Source organism: Bufo bufo, chromosome 9 (genome assembly GCF_905171765.1).
Source record: "Bufo bufo chromosome 9, aBufBuf1.1, whole genome shotgun sequence".
Taxonomy (NCBI): Eukaryota; Metazoa; Chordata; class Amphibia; order Anura; family Bufonidae; genus Bufo; species Bufo bufo.
In genome coordinates this window covers 87,192,659-87,208,126 of record NC_053397.1, presented here as the reverse complement: position 1 = coordinate 87,208,126, position 15,468 = coordinate 87,192,659, and positions in this window count along the sequence as shown.

The window sequence follows — 15,468 nt, the reverse complement described above, 5'->3', positions numbered from 1 at the left end:
ATTCATACACTGAAAAGGAAATGGGCTTCTCTGGAGTACCACGCTTGCTACTCTTCTTATTCAAGAGGTGTTAGCGTATATATTCATCGTGAGATGGAGTATCAACCGCTAGATAGTGTAATTGATAAAGAAGGGAGATATGTATTTTTGCATGGGAATTGGAAAGGGCAGGAGGTGATATTGGCTTTTATTTATATCCCCCCACCATTCAAATCAACGGTTCTTTCACACTTTGTTAAATATATATCCTCAAAAAATCAATGTGCCATACTAGTGGCAGGTGATTTTAATACAGTACCTGACCCGGAGCTGGATCGCTTTTCTCCACTTTCCGGGCGCGGTCGCACTGGGTCCCCTTTGAATGCTGTGTGCCGGGAGCTGGCGCTGATCGATATCTGGCGCCACCTCTATGGCAATAAAAAAACCTTTTCATGCTTTAGCCAGACATACGGGTCAATGTCCCGTATTGATTTGGCTTTTGCTAGTCAGGACTTGTGCGGCCGCGTCCTGAGGATGAAGTACGAACCTCATGGAATCTCGGATCACTCCCCAGTTCTGATTGCGTTTATGGAGGCCCCAACGCTAGGAAATACCTTTAAGTTGAACCCGCATTGGCTTGATGTAATAGGGGAACAATCCCAAGTTGACCAGGACATTAAGGAATTTTGGGCCGTCAATATAGGCTCTACACATATTCATTATGTGTGGGACGCTTTGAAGGCCCATATAAGGGGTTTATACTTTAATAAAATTCATAGGTTTAGAAAGGAAGTACGGCGCAGGGAACAACAATTGACAGAGTCAATAAGGAGTCTACGTGTTGCATTAATTGACTCCCATAAGGAGCAATATTTCTCTCAGTTAAAGGAGGCTAATTTACAGCTTAAGACACTCTTATATAAAAAAGCACAACATAAGGTCCTGTTTCAGGGCCAGAATCGCTTTTGTGATTCTGGTAAAACGGGCAGGTTTCTGACTCGTTTGGTGGCTAACCAGAGAGAGGCTACTAGTATAAGAGAAATTAGGAGTTCACAAGGAGTGGGGGTGAGATCTGAAGATGACATTAGGGCGGAATTTGTGAAATATTATGCTACCCTCTATAAATCTGAATCTACGCTTAGCCTTACTGATATGGATCAATATCTTCAACAACTGGAGCTCCCCCAGCTATCTGTACAAGATAGAGAGATGTTGGACTCCCCTATTCTGTTGGAGGAACTTCAAGAGACCCTTTCATCTTTAAAATATAATTCATCTCCCGGTCCAGATGGATTGCCGTTTGAATTGTATAGATATCATGCCAAATCACTCCTGCCGATTCTACTCCTAGTTCTGAACGAATCTTGTGCATTGGGCTCTTTACCTCCATCATTTAGAGAGGCAGTTATGATCCTGGTCCTAAAAAAGGAGAAGGACCCATGCGACATGGGGTCATATAGACCTATATCGCTCCTAAATACGGACTATAAGATCTTTGCAAAAATTCTGGCTAATCGCCTGAGGAGGGTTATAGCTTGCCTGGTTCACCCCAATCAGACGGGCTTTATCCCGGGCCGCCAGATTCAGATGAGCATATATAGGGTATATCTGAATCTGTCTGTCGGGGGGGGTATAGACCACTCCATCCTGTCTTTAGACGCCGCAAAGGCGTTTGACAGGATGGAGTGGCCTTTTCTGTGGACTACGTTGTCTCACTTTGGCCTGGGGAATCTATTTTTGGAAATGACCCAAATGCTATACGAACAGCCAGTGGCATATATTAATATTAACGGTATTAGATCACCCCCTGTTATTATGCGGAGAGGGATGAAACAGGGTTGTCCCCTCTCCCCTCTCCTCTTCGCTCTTTTCATTGAACCGTTGGCTTCTCGGATCCGTTCGGATAAGGGTATAGAAGGCTTCGGGGTGGCGGGAGTGAGTGATAAAATAAGTTTATACGCTGACGATGTGATTCTGTTCTTGGATCAGGGTTGGAAAATCCTCCCTTATGTGATAGAGGTAATAGAAGACTATGGCAAATTATCAGGCTATATGATCAATTGGACAAAGTCATCGCTCCTCCCGCTGAACCGGAAAGCTGTAGATGAAGGGAAGCGAGTCCGTGTTTTGGTCCCGAACGACACCTTGGATTATTTGGGGGTTAAGATTGGGGTCCCTATAAATAGGTTTTATGAGCTTAATTTGGCCCCGGTTGTGAATAAAGTTAAGGCCAAGATCAGCGCCTGGCAGAAACTGATACTGGCACAGACAGATCGAATAGCACTGATTAAGATGATTATTTTACCTATAGTTTTGTTCCTGATGTGTGCTTCCCCCATTTGGATCGATGATATTTTCTTTCATAAACTGGAGACTTTGATTAACGATCTAATTTGGGGAAGGAAGAGGGTGCGTATAAAGCAGAGATATCTATGGTTGTCGGAGGTAGATGGTGGGCTGTCACTTCCTTTTTTTCAAGGTTATTATTTATGTGCACAGATTCAGCGTTGTTGTAATTGGAAAGAGAGTTTACTTTCACGGTATTTGACTAAAGTCACCCATAAATAAATAGAGAATATTTTCTCATGTTTGGAGACGGGATACATGGACACGAGGAAGTCCTTACTGATCCCTTATTCACTACAGAGGGTGTGGAACAAGCTGAAGGAGATTCTTAAGGTCTCCGGTCCGTTTGTCTTCATCCCCCTGTGGGAGAATGGGGGGCTGGAGGAATTCTGTAAAATTACAGATTTTGGTTATTGGTCACGTAAGGGTATTAACACTGTTTCTCACCTTTTTTATTTGGGTCGTTTTAAATCATTCTCAGAATTTGGTTTTACCCATAGTTCACCATTAGACCTATTTATGTATACGCGGTTGAAACACATATTTGAAGCCTCTAGGAATAGGGGCCGTATTTTTCCACGAGATAATATACTTTTTGATTATTGTGACGCCCAGAAGTATGAGAAGGTGAAGATGTCTAGGTTATACGCTAAACTCCGAATGGCACTGGCAACTGTAACGCCTTTTAAAACCCCAACTAAGTGGGAGCAAGAGTTGAATTGCTCCCCACTACAGTGGTCCACTATCTATAGGAATGTGAGAAAGGCGACAGTTTCTAGTGCTCATAGATTAATTCAATTCAAGATCCTCCATCGATTGTACTATACGCCCAAAACCCAAGGGAAATTTCCCCAAAATAAACACCGAGACTGTTGCTGCCCTAAATGCGGTTATGTTAATGCGAACTATGTCCATTTGCTCTGGAGCTGCAGTAAAATAAGAAAATATTGGGATGAGGTTTTCCTTACCCTACAAAAGGAGTCTTCAATGAACTATAATCCGGGGAGCCTGATAGTGATCTTTGGTGACTATAGCTCAGAAATAGAAGTCCCGCCCCAGGTCAGACGGATTTGGATCAGAGGATTGATGGTGGCTAAAGTTATATTGGTTAAGTATTGGGGTTCTGTCTCCCCGCCCTCGACAAGGGAGTGGGGTTTATACCTTCAACAAATCAGAATATATGAGAATATTGAAAGGAAACGGAGAGTTGCACGCATAGCTACGTAGCTTTACCTAATGATATTATTATATAGTTAACTGAATGGAGTTGACGACAGCCTATGGGGGGGGGGATATACTTAGACTTTTTACTATCTGGTGTATGAACGTAGGATGATTTGTATAATTTTTATATAATGATGTTTATGATTGTCATACTATGTATTCAGATGTGATTAATATTGGGTTATGTACTAATGTTATGATTTCTAAAAGAAAAATAAATATAAATAAAAAAAAAAAGAAGGAGCTTAATGAGTATATTTGGGGAAAAACCCAGATAAATATCTATTTATGTTTTTTAGTGTGTATCCATATATCCTTTTTGGTTAACTATGTTTTTTACATACAAAACTCTTGGACCATATCATATCTTATCACTAATATCCACATCAGTTTTTATATATTATGTGTCCCCCAAGTGGCATAAAAGTAATAGAGAAAAGGTTGTAATATTTTCTTCTGAATGTTTTTCTTCTGAATGTTTTTAAAAAAAAATGTTTATGTTCAAAAACAAAAACAATAACAGTCTATACACATAGCGTATCTGGTAGCCTACTTTAGGCCACAGCTGCCATGGAAACCCATTGGCACCCATGATTACTTTGTCAGGGCACTAATGGGGTGACAGAGGGAGCTTCTACCTCAGCTGCTACCTTTGGATAAACACCAATGCTACAGTGGCTATTGACCATGGCATCTGAGGTATTAAATGGCCGGCATCACAGTTGTCTAATGCCCAGAGTGACCCATATTTGGCCCATACATGCATTACATGGATAGCTGTTTACTTGAATGGTCGTCTTGTAAAAATATGGGTTCTCTGTGGCTTTCACCTCTGTGGCTTTCACCTCTGGCCAGGTAGGTCCTCCTCTGGAGAAAACATGTGGTTCACATTTGTTTAAAAAGCACCGGTATAGACAACTAGATTATAGACAGCTATTAGAAAAGACCAGATACTGGTGCTTTACAATCTATTGCACATTTAGCTCATAGTTTAACAAACAAAATAATTTAAAAAGACAGTAATGTTTGTACCACCCCTGCTCACCAGTCCTTGAAAGTATTGCAGTCTAAACCTGCAATAATGACCTAACCTGACTTTTCTGCAAGCTGTTAGTGTAAAGTAAGCAGAACATGTGATTTCAATTTGACTTTGGCTACATATCAAACACAAAATGTGGGGAAGCCCAGAAGTATGCGGCTGAAGTGTTTAGCTCCAAAGGCATGTCTGAGGCAGCAGTGGAAAGTTACCTGCATATGCTTCAGGAAGCATACATAATACGAACAGTATAAAATAAAATTCAGATGATAGCGTGAACTATAAAAATTAAAGGGACCTAACCCTGGATATTCTATGTATTAATCTCTTTGCATTACCATTTCTTTCTTTCCACAGGCTGAATTTTCCTCTTTTATCTTAATATATGACACTCTCTCTCCTTTACACAAATAGGGGAATGTAAAATGTTCCAAGTTTTCTCTTTGTTGACAGTTTTTTTGTTTCACTGATGAGTGAATTTCCCAGTGCTGCTCCCCATCTGTTCCCCAACACAGTCAGTGTTCAGTCAGTTGTCCATCAGTGATTGTAAGCCAAAACCATGTGCGGCTCTAAGCACAGAACAGGAGCAGATTTTTCCTTTATACCTTATTTCTGTGAAGGCTCCACTCCTGGTTTTGGCTCTCAATCACTGATGGAAATCACTGACCAAAACAATGACGTTTGAATAAGGCTTTACCTTACTATTTGGTCAGTTGGGTACTGCGGAGTCCTACATCAAGATATGGCTTATCATTTAAATTTTATTGATTGGAGCCAGAGTATCATGGCCTTTGATGTGCGCTGTGACACTTATGCCACGCTTGCTGTTGCCCGTGGCAACGTGTTGCTGTTTCAGCATGTGGGGGCAGTGTCACGGCCTTTGTGGTGTGTGCCTTGCATGTTGTTGCCTGCAGCAGCGTGTAGCTTTTTATGCTGGTGTGTGCACTTCCCTTTTGAGTTGTTCCTCCTCTGTCTGGTGCTGTAGGGGTTAATCACCTTGGGCATGGTCACTAGGTGCTTCATCTTACCTGTGGCTAGAGGCCAGGAGTCAGTGGTACTCCAGCCATGGTGTGAGTTGGAGTTATGCTCCTGTTCTTCATGTTCCATCGCCCAGAGTGAGGGCCTCCTAGTGGGGCATCGAGCTCTCCAGCGATGTCTTCCCTCCCTTACATGTGTTGTATGTTTGGTGTGGGGTTATGATTTGGTGTGTTGTAATGTCTAGTCGGGCGTTCCTTGTCTGGTATGTTTGGTGATATCTTCCAGCATGGTTGCTAGACTTCCTAGCCTGTATGCAGTGCCACTTGGGGCATGGGGGTCCTGGCGGAGTCTGGTGTGCTGGATACCTGTGTGAGTGGCTGGTACGGTGTCCTGTTTGGTGTTAGGGCTCCGGTACGTATTCACGGGTTCCAGTCGTGGTGGCAGCGGCAGGTAAGTGTGTCGTCTTGTTTTCTTACCTGCCGATTCTCTTGCTGCATATTGTCTTTTCCTTTCCTTGCTTCTAGGCCTTTTGCGACTCCTGTTCCTCCGTGTTGTGGAAGAACAGGGCGCCTCTCCTCAGCTTCTTTTGTGAGGGATCCTCAGGGCGACTCAGGGCCTTAGGTATCCAGGGTATGAGCTGTCCTACCATCCAGGTCCGCTCATACAGTGAGGAGTTAGGGTTAGGTATAGGGACGCATTAGCAGGTGACCTGCTCCCTTATCCTTGTGTTCAGGCCTAGTTGCTTTCCTTATCCCCAGTCATCGTACTGTCACGCTGGGTAGGATACAAGATACAATAGAAACACAGAAAACCATGAAACAAATGTCTAGGCCAGAAGCTGTGGATAAAAGGTCACCTCCTAGCAAATCCCTACCAACTCTTCCTGGACTTCTGTGCCCACGTTCAGACCCTGAAGGTGGGAATAAACGTGCCCCCGTCTCTAAGACTGAAGAAACCCTAAGATCCCTAAGATAGTGGAAAAGGTGAAAAGAGACAGCCTGCTTCCTCAAGCAAAGAGGGAGCAGGTGTCTCCCTAACAGTCTAGACAGAACACAAGAGAGAAACAAAACCAACTTATCTGTAGCTGAGCAGAAACAGCAATTTCTTCCCTCCTTTCTTCCTTCATTCCTTCCTCAGAGCAAGATAGAAGCTATAACCCGCACAGGACACTGGGAAAGGGAGTAATTTAAACTCATACAAACGACCCCACCCAGTGCACCTGGAAGGAGGTGGATACAGCTCAAATCCAAACCCAAAACAAACTACACATGTGCTGCTAGCCTGGCAGATCTCCGGACATAACCTGAGCAGGGCATGACAGTATCCCCCCTTCTACGGGTGACCTCCGGACACCCCGGCCCAACTTTATCCGGGTGGGCCCTGTGAAAGGCCCTCACCAGTCGGCTGGCACTAACATCCACAGCCGGATCCCACATCCTCTCCTCGGGGCCGTATCCCCTCCAGTGCATCAGGTACTGAAGGGAATCCTGAAGAACACGTGAGTCGAGAACCCTAGAGATCTTGAACTCTAAATTTCCATCAACCAGAACAGGGGGAGGGGGCAATGGTGATGGTTCCACCGGTTTCACATATTTCTTCAGTAAAGACCTGTGGAACACATCATGGATCCTCCAGATCTGCAGAAGATCCAGACGAAACGCCACTGGATTGACAACCGCAGATATTTTGCAAGGTCCAATAAATCTTGGACCCAGTTTCCAAGATGACACTCTCAGTTTAATATTTTTAGTAGATAACCACACCAGATCACCGACACACAGGTCCAGACCAGTCATACTTCTCTTGTCAGCCATTCGCTTATACCTCTCACCCATCTTCTCCAAATTCACTTGGATCCTCCGCCAGATAGAAGACAAGGCAGAAGAAAATCTCTCCTCCTCTGGCATCCCAGAGGAACTAGTCCCAGAAAAGGTACCAAACTGAGGATGAAAACCGTATGCGCCAAAAAATGGCGACTTACCCGTGGACTCCTGCCTACGGTTATTCAAAGCAAACTCTGCTAAGGATAAGAATGAGGACCAGTCCTCCTGATTCTCAGCCACAAAGCACCTCAAGTAGGTCTCCAGGTTTTGATTAGTACGCTCTGTCTGCCCATTCGACTGCGGATGAAAAGCCGAAGAGAGCGAAAGTTGAATGCCAAGCCGTGAGCAGAACGCCCTCCAAAACCTGAAAACAAACTGCGTGCCCCTATCAGAAACCACATCCGAGGGAATGCCATGTAATTTCACGGTTTTATCAGCAAAAACCTGAGCAAGAGTCTTGGCATTGGGCAAACTAGCTAACGATACAAAGTGAGCCATTTTACTAAAACGGTCAACAACCACCAGAATCACCGTTTTCCCAGAGGAACTCGGCAGATACGTAATAAAGACCATAGACAAGTGCGTCCAAGGATGAGATGGAATAGGCAAAGGAAGAAGTGAACCAGAAGGTTGAGTGTGAGCAACCTTTGACCGTGCACAGGTCACACAAGCTGCTACGTAATCCTCAGCACTCTTACGTAACCCGGGCCACCAGAACCTCCGGGAAATAAGATCAAAGGTGGACTTGCCACCAGGAAGTCCAGCAAGGACAGTATCATGATGTTCCTTGAATACCTTGTATCGCAGTCCATCAGGAACAAACAACCTCCCTGGGGGACAAGAATCAGGGGCCCCCTCCTGGACTCCCAACACCTCCATCTCCAATTCGGAGTACAGAGCGGAGACCACCACCCCATCAGCCAAAATCGGAGCAGGATCCTCTGAATCACCTCCCCCAGGAAAACTACGAGACAATGCATCTGCCTTGACGTTTCTAACCCCCGGGCGAAAAGTAACCACAAAATTGAACCTAGTAAAGAACAGTGACCATCTAGCCTGTCTAGGATTCAGACGCTTGGCAGATTGCAGGTAAGCCAAATTCTTATGATCAGTATATACCGTAACGGGAAGAGACGCCCCCTCCAACCAGTGACGCCATTCCTCAAAGGCCAATTTGATGGCCAGCGATTCCCTATCTCCTACATCATAATTCCTCTCGGCAATTGAGAGCTTCTTGGAAAAAAAAGCACACGGAACCCATTTGCCAGGAGATGAACCCTGCGACAACACTGCTCCAACCCCCACCTCTGATGCATCCACCTCCACCACAAATGGCTGAGACACATCGGGCTGCCTCAGAATGGGAGCAGACGCAAAACACTCCTTAATAGCCGAAAAGGCCTGCAATGCCTCCTCCGACCAGACAGAGAAGTCGACACCCTTTTTAGTCATATCTGTCAGAGGTTTTACAATGGTAGAATAGTTCAAGATAAATTTTCTATAATAATTGGTAAACCCCAAAAACCGCATCAAAGCTTTCTGATTCTCCGGTTGGTCCCATTCCAGAACCGCCCGGACCTTTTCGGGGTCCATACGAAAACCAGAGTCAGAAAGCAGATATCCCAGAAACTGAAGCTCCTGCACAGAAAACACACATTCCTCCAATTTGGCATATAATTTATTCTCCCGAAGGATCGACAAAACCTGTCTCACATGATCCTGATGGGTCTTCAGATCAGGAGAGTAAATTAGAATGTCATCCAAGTAAATTACCACGAACCTTCCCACAAAATGATGGAAAATGTCATTGACAAATCGCTGAAACACTACTGGTGCGTTAGTTAACCCAAAAGGCATAACCAGATTCTCAAAATGACCCTCGTGCGTGTTGAAGGCCGTTTTCCACTCATCCCCTTCCTTGATTCTGATCAGATTGTAGGCCCCTCTTAAACCTAACTTGGAGAACACCTTGGCTCCAACAATTTGATCAAAAAGGTCAGAGATCAAAGGAAGGGGATACGGATCACGGACCGCTATACGGTTCAATTCCCGGAAATCCAAACAAGGTCTAAGCGATCCATCCTTTTTCTTTACAAAGAATAAACCAACTGCAACCGGAGACTTAGATGGTCTAATATGACCTTTTGCCCAACTCTCGGCAATATACTTCCGCATGACCTCTGTTTCAGGTTGAGAAAGATTGTACAGCCGAGACTTTGGCAACTTAGCCCCTGGGATGAGATTAACTGAACAATCATAGTCACGATGAGGAGGCAATTCCTGAGCCCCACCCTCCGAAAAGACATCCGAAAAATCTGAGAGATACTGAGGTAAAACCGTAGTAGACACACCAGAGAGAGATGTGCCAAGACAATTGTCCGAACAAAATTCACTCCAACCAGTGATCTGTCTTGCCTGCCAATCTATAATTGGGTTATGTTTTGTCAACCACGGTAACCCTAAGACCAGGGCTTTTTTTCTCAGAGAAAAGGTGGTGGAACTCAGCCCCCCTCCCCTGGCCACGCCCCTACCCACCCCTAGGACCGCCCCCTAAATTCGCCCCTTTAGAGAACAGGGATGCAAGTAAAATTTGGGGGGACTATAAAAGTCCAGCCCAGCAAAGAAACCCCCCAGATGGGGATGGCATTGTTAATGGGGAATCTGGGGATGGCACTGTTAATGGGGGATCTGGGGATGGCACTGTTAATGGGGGATCTGGGGATGGCACTGTTAAGGGGGGATCTGGGGATGGCATCCGCAGATCCCCCATCCTATAATAGTGCCATCCACAGACCCCCCCATCCTATAACAGTGCAATCCACAGACCCCCCCACCCCATAACAGTGCCATCCACAGACCCCCCCATCCTATAACAGTGCAATCCACAGACCCCCCACCCCATAACAGTGCCATCCACAGACCCCCCCTTAGCAGTGCCATCCACAGACCCCCCCCTTAACAGTGCTAACCACAGACCCCCCCACCCCATAACAGTGCCATCCACAGACCCCCCTCCACCCCATAACAGTGCCATCCACAGACCCCCCCTTAACAGTGCCATCCACAGACCCCCCCTTAACAGTGCTATCCACAGACCCCCCCCCACCCCATAACAGTGCCATCCACAGACCCCCCCACCCCATAACAGTGCCATCCACACCCACCCACCCCATAACAGTGCCATCCACAGACCCCCCACCCCATAACAGTGCCATCCGCAGACCCCCCCACCCCATAACAGTGCCATCCACAGACCCCCCCACCCCATAACAGTGCCATCCACAGACCCCCCCACCCATAACAGTGCCATCCACAGACCCCCCTTAACAGTGCCATCCACAGACCCCCCCCACCCCATAACAGTGCCATCCACAGACCCCCCCCACCCCATAACAGTGCCATCCACAGACCCCCCCCCACCCCATAACAGTGCCATCCACAGACCCCCCTTAACAGTGCCATCCACAGACCCCCCCACCCCATAACAGTGCCATCCACAGACACCCCCCCACCCCATAACAGTGCCATCCACAGACCCCCCCTTAACAGTGCCATCCACAGACCCCCCCTTAACAGTGCCATCCACAGACCCCCCCTTAACAGTGCCATCCACAGACCCCCCCTTAACAGTGCCATCCACAGACCCCCCCCCTTAACAGTGCTATCCACAGACCCCCCCCCATAACACTGCCATCCACAGACCCCCCCTTAACAGTGCCATCCACAGACCCCCCCTTAACAGTGCCATCCACAGACCCCCCCTTAACAGTGCTATCCACAGACCCCCCCCCATAACACTGCCATCCACAGACCCCCCCCCCATTGCCGCTCCAGTACAGTTATAAAATGTGTACAGTAAAATGATTAATGATTCTATTCATGAGGCCCCCTCTGTAGTAGAACATTCAATCTATCCATCCTACTCACAGGGCTGTTATCGTAATCCAGACCGGCCGGGCAGACGAGCGGCAGCATCACTGACTGACGTCACGTGCCTGCGCCGCCTGCTTCATTCATAAAGTAGGCCGGGCAGGCACGTGACATCAGTCAGTGACGCTGCCGCTCGTCTGCCCGGCCGGTCTGGATTACGATAACAGCCTGTGAGTAGGATGGATATATTGAATGTTCTACTACAGAGGGGGCCTCATGAATAGGAATCATTTCAAATTTTACACATTCTATAACTGTACTGGAGCTGGGGGCCGGAGCACAGTGAACGCACCGGCACCCAGCTCCTCATAGTTATTGTGAGCCTAAACCAGTAGTGAAGCTACACAGACATAAGGTATAATGGAAAGATCTGCACCTGTTCTGTATTTTTGAGATGCATCTGGTTTTGGCTCACAATAATTGATGGAAATAACTGAAGTGTGAACTCAGACTAAGGGGTTGTGCAGATGGCCGATGCTCGTCTGCAATTTATGGGCACCGACTGTGTGCTCACCATATCACAGATGCGGACCCATTCACTTGACTGGATCCGCAATTCAGAAGGAGCAGTGGAACCGAGGCACGGAACCCCACGGAAGCACTACGGAAAAATAGAACATTTTCCATTTTTTTGCGGTGCGAACGAATCACAGACCCATTCAAGTTGAATTAGTCTGGATCCATCTGGGGCAACCGCTCGGATGTTGTCCGTGCATTGGGGACCGCAAATTGTGGCCCCCAATGCACAGAACGGCCGACACATGTTTGTGTGCATTAGCCATAAGTTTTCTTTCCTTAGCAATTTAGCCCAGGAGACTTGCTTAACTCTCTTAAATAATCAGAAAACACCTGAAAATAGTCACTGTTACCAGTGTTCTGTATATAGAGACAGCAGGGACATGGAGATAATGTGTTTTCTGCATTTAAAGTAAAAAAGTAAATAACGAATAGAAGAAATATGAAAAAATAAAAATGCAAGTAAAAATTTAAAAAATTGGATTTCTTTATTCACCCAAACAGATAATGGAATTGAGTGTTGGGCGAATAAAGGAATCCACTTGTTTCACTGAAGTCAGAATGCTGTCTTTCTTCCATAATTTTAGATATGAGATAGATAGAAAGATAGGTATGAGATAGATAGATATCCCAAAAAATAAAACACAAGCGGCACAGCAGGAGCAATGTGAATGACGCTGTGCCAGCACTTGTGGAAGTGATCCAGCATCCAAGTGTGGTACGCAGGCCTGCAGGGTATAGCGATGTGAGCTCACGGTTACTTAGGCAAACGAGGGTTGTTATGGGTTACTCACAGTTTGTAGGATGACCCTGGGCAGCGTACAGCAGTGATGGAGAGGCTGGCACAGTAGTCCTCTGGGGCACTCTCTGTATATAGGGACCAGGCCTGATGGTGGATGAGGTGCCCTGGATGTTGCAGATGTTTAATGTACCTAGAGCAAGGTCCCTTTAAGGTTCGTGACGCCAGTGCCTGTAACGGTGGCACACCAATTTATAGTCGCAGTAAATGAGGAAACACGGTGTTATGGTGAACCAACAATGAACTTTGAATCTTGTATTTCGAGCCACAGAAAGCCATTATACAATATATATATAAAAGATTTCTTATATAGTTTTGTAACATCTTTTATAGAGTATTTTATGATGTTTTTGACACATTTTAATTGTTATTAAGAATTTATATATTTCTCGTTATATACAATATGAATATAGGACTTATAATATATCAACATGAAGGCATCAATTATTGGATTTTTATATTTTTAGATATTTTTATGTAATTATGTATATTTTTGGGATATATATGGGGTATTTATGAACCAATATAGCTCAAATGATGGTTTCCAATGAAAACGCAATGAAAAAGCATCAATACCGCATATGCATTTTTTTTGACACTGTGCGTTTTTTGGTGCAACATGATCTATAAAATGCATTGAGTTTGCATAGTGAAGATTATTGCGAAAAATATTGTCCTTATTGGAAAAAAGAACATTGTTTGACCCAAATTGACTCTATAACCAAAATCCACCACAGAGTTTGAGGATCCATTTCCCATTTTGCAAGTTTCTAAATTCTCCTATAAAAGGAGAGGCATTATGGAGGGGAGGTCAACCACTGAGGAAGGGGCCACTAAGAGCCCCGAAACACGCTTGGTACTGGACCCCCCGATTCAACACTAGGACCACCAACTTTTGCAGCTTTGAACCCTTTTGGAGAAAATTTATCAAGGGTATACCACATGCATCTGTGGAGCCGTGGACTATAAAGAAACTACTGGCGCCAGTAAGTGAAAACCTGTATTAACATTTGTCTAAATTCCTTCGAAAGTTTTGGATAAGTCGTATAATACTATTCCACGTTAAAGTCGATACTCGTGTATAAGCAGTAGCGGAAGATCATACTTGGATTACCATGCGGGACGCCGCAGACTGTCGATTGGATCCGCCTACGTACATCTGTTGCGTGAGTAGACAACACAATCATAGATGGAATAAGTATTTGCGATGAAAAATAATCGACACAGTCCTATTTGAAGATATTTCTTGATGTTGCAACTTGTCCAATAGACAGACTAACTGAGTTGATAGTAAAATTCGGATAACCCACGACTATACATAAGATTTTTGGACATTGGATCAAATATTTGAAATAATCTCGAATTCAATATCACTTTTTTCCTTGTGATTATCTACAACAAATTTTTGGGCTTGTGATCATTTATGCAAAATTTTGAACTTTGGATCTAAAGTTAACCATTGTGTTTATTATAACTCTGTGGTTTTAATCAATCTTTAATTGTTTTTATTGTCTGGCCAGACCTATCGATTGATTGTTGTGTTATTTGATTAGTACTGCTATTTTTATCATTATTATAGCATTTTATTTAAATAAAGTACCATTTACTCCAGATACAGAGAGTGCCCAGCCGTTTCTTTGAAATATTTTTTAGCTTATAGATTGGGTGAATCTGTGGGCTGAGAGCACCCATCCGGGCTACCTCACACAGTAGTGCGGTCTAACCTTGGTTATTTCCATATCTCACTTTTGTATCACCCTTAAGGCCAGCACACTGTGTGTAGGTGACCATGGATATCTGGAGTCATGTGGAAAATAAAAGACAGGAAATTGAGACCTTCATGTTTGATGGAGAAATTGGTATAGAGGCGAATGGAGATGTCTCTATAAGGGACACATTCAAAGAGCTAGAATTGTTACTAACTAGGGAACTCAAACAAAGATGGGAAATTAAAACCTTGGAACAATATATTATGTTAGATAAAATCCCAAAAGGTCTTACACTGATGAAAAACCCAGCACAAGACTTATGGGAACCCTCATTTAATGATGAATGGGAGGCGCTATTACATCAACAGTCCATACCCCTTATCAGACTTATCATTAAAAGGAGAAAGATAATACTTGAAGAAGTTTCCAGCAAAATTAATGAAGTTAAAGATATCATTGTTAAATTGCCTAAAAACGATGAATATAATATGTGGCAGGGAAGATTATGTAAGAAACTAGATAAGGTAGAATATGATATAATAGATAAAAAAACTAATAAATTAAGATACAATAATAGTAAAAATAAAAATAAAGATCAATCAAGCCAGATGGACAGAAATGATCAGTCAAGGAATAATAGAGACGCCTACTATGGTAGAGAGGAGTTAAATGATACTCCTATTCAGAGAGATACGATAGGTCAGATTCCGGTCCATAACAGATTTGAGGCCTTAGAGGAACGGGAGCATTTTTTTAGACCAAACCCCACCACACCACAGACCACGAACACGTCAAAAGACCCCTCAATTAAGGATGCACATGCACAATATGAATTCCCCCCCGAATCACAAATACAATTTGAGGAACAAGCACCCCAATTCACAACAGGAACACAAATCACGTCACCAACAGAGAACCCCAAAACGGGATACATATCAGGAGAGCCACTACACCCAGAGACACCAATCACCTATAAGGAGAAACAGAGAAAGAGGAGGAACATTAGAAGAGGGAGAAGGAAGAACATGAGATTATCACAGATAGAGAAATCAGATCTAGATAGTGATTCCATTCTAAATCTGAGCACATTTCAACTCACAAACACTTAAAAAAATACTAAATAAAGGC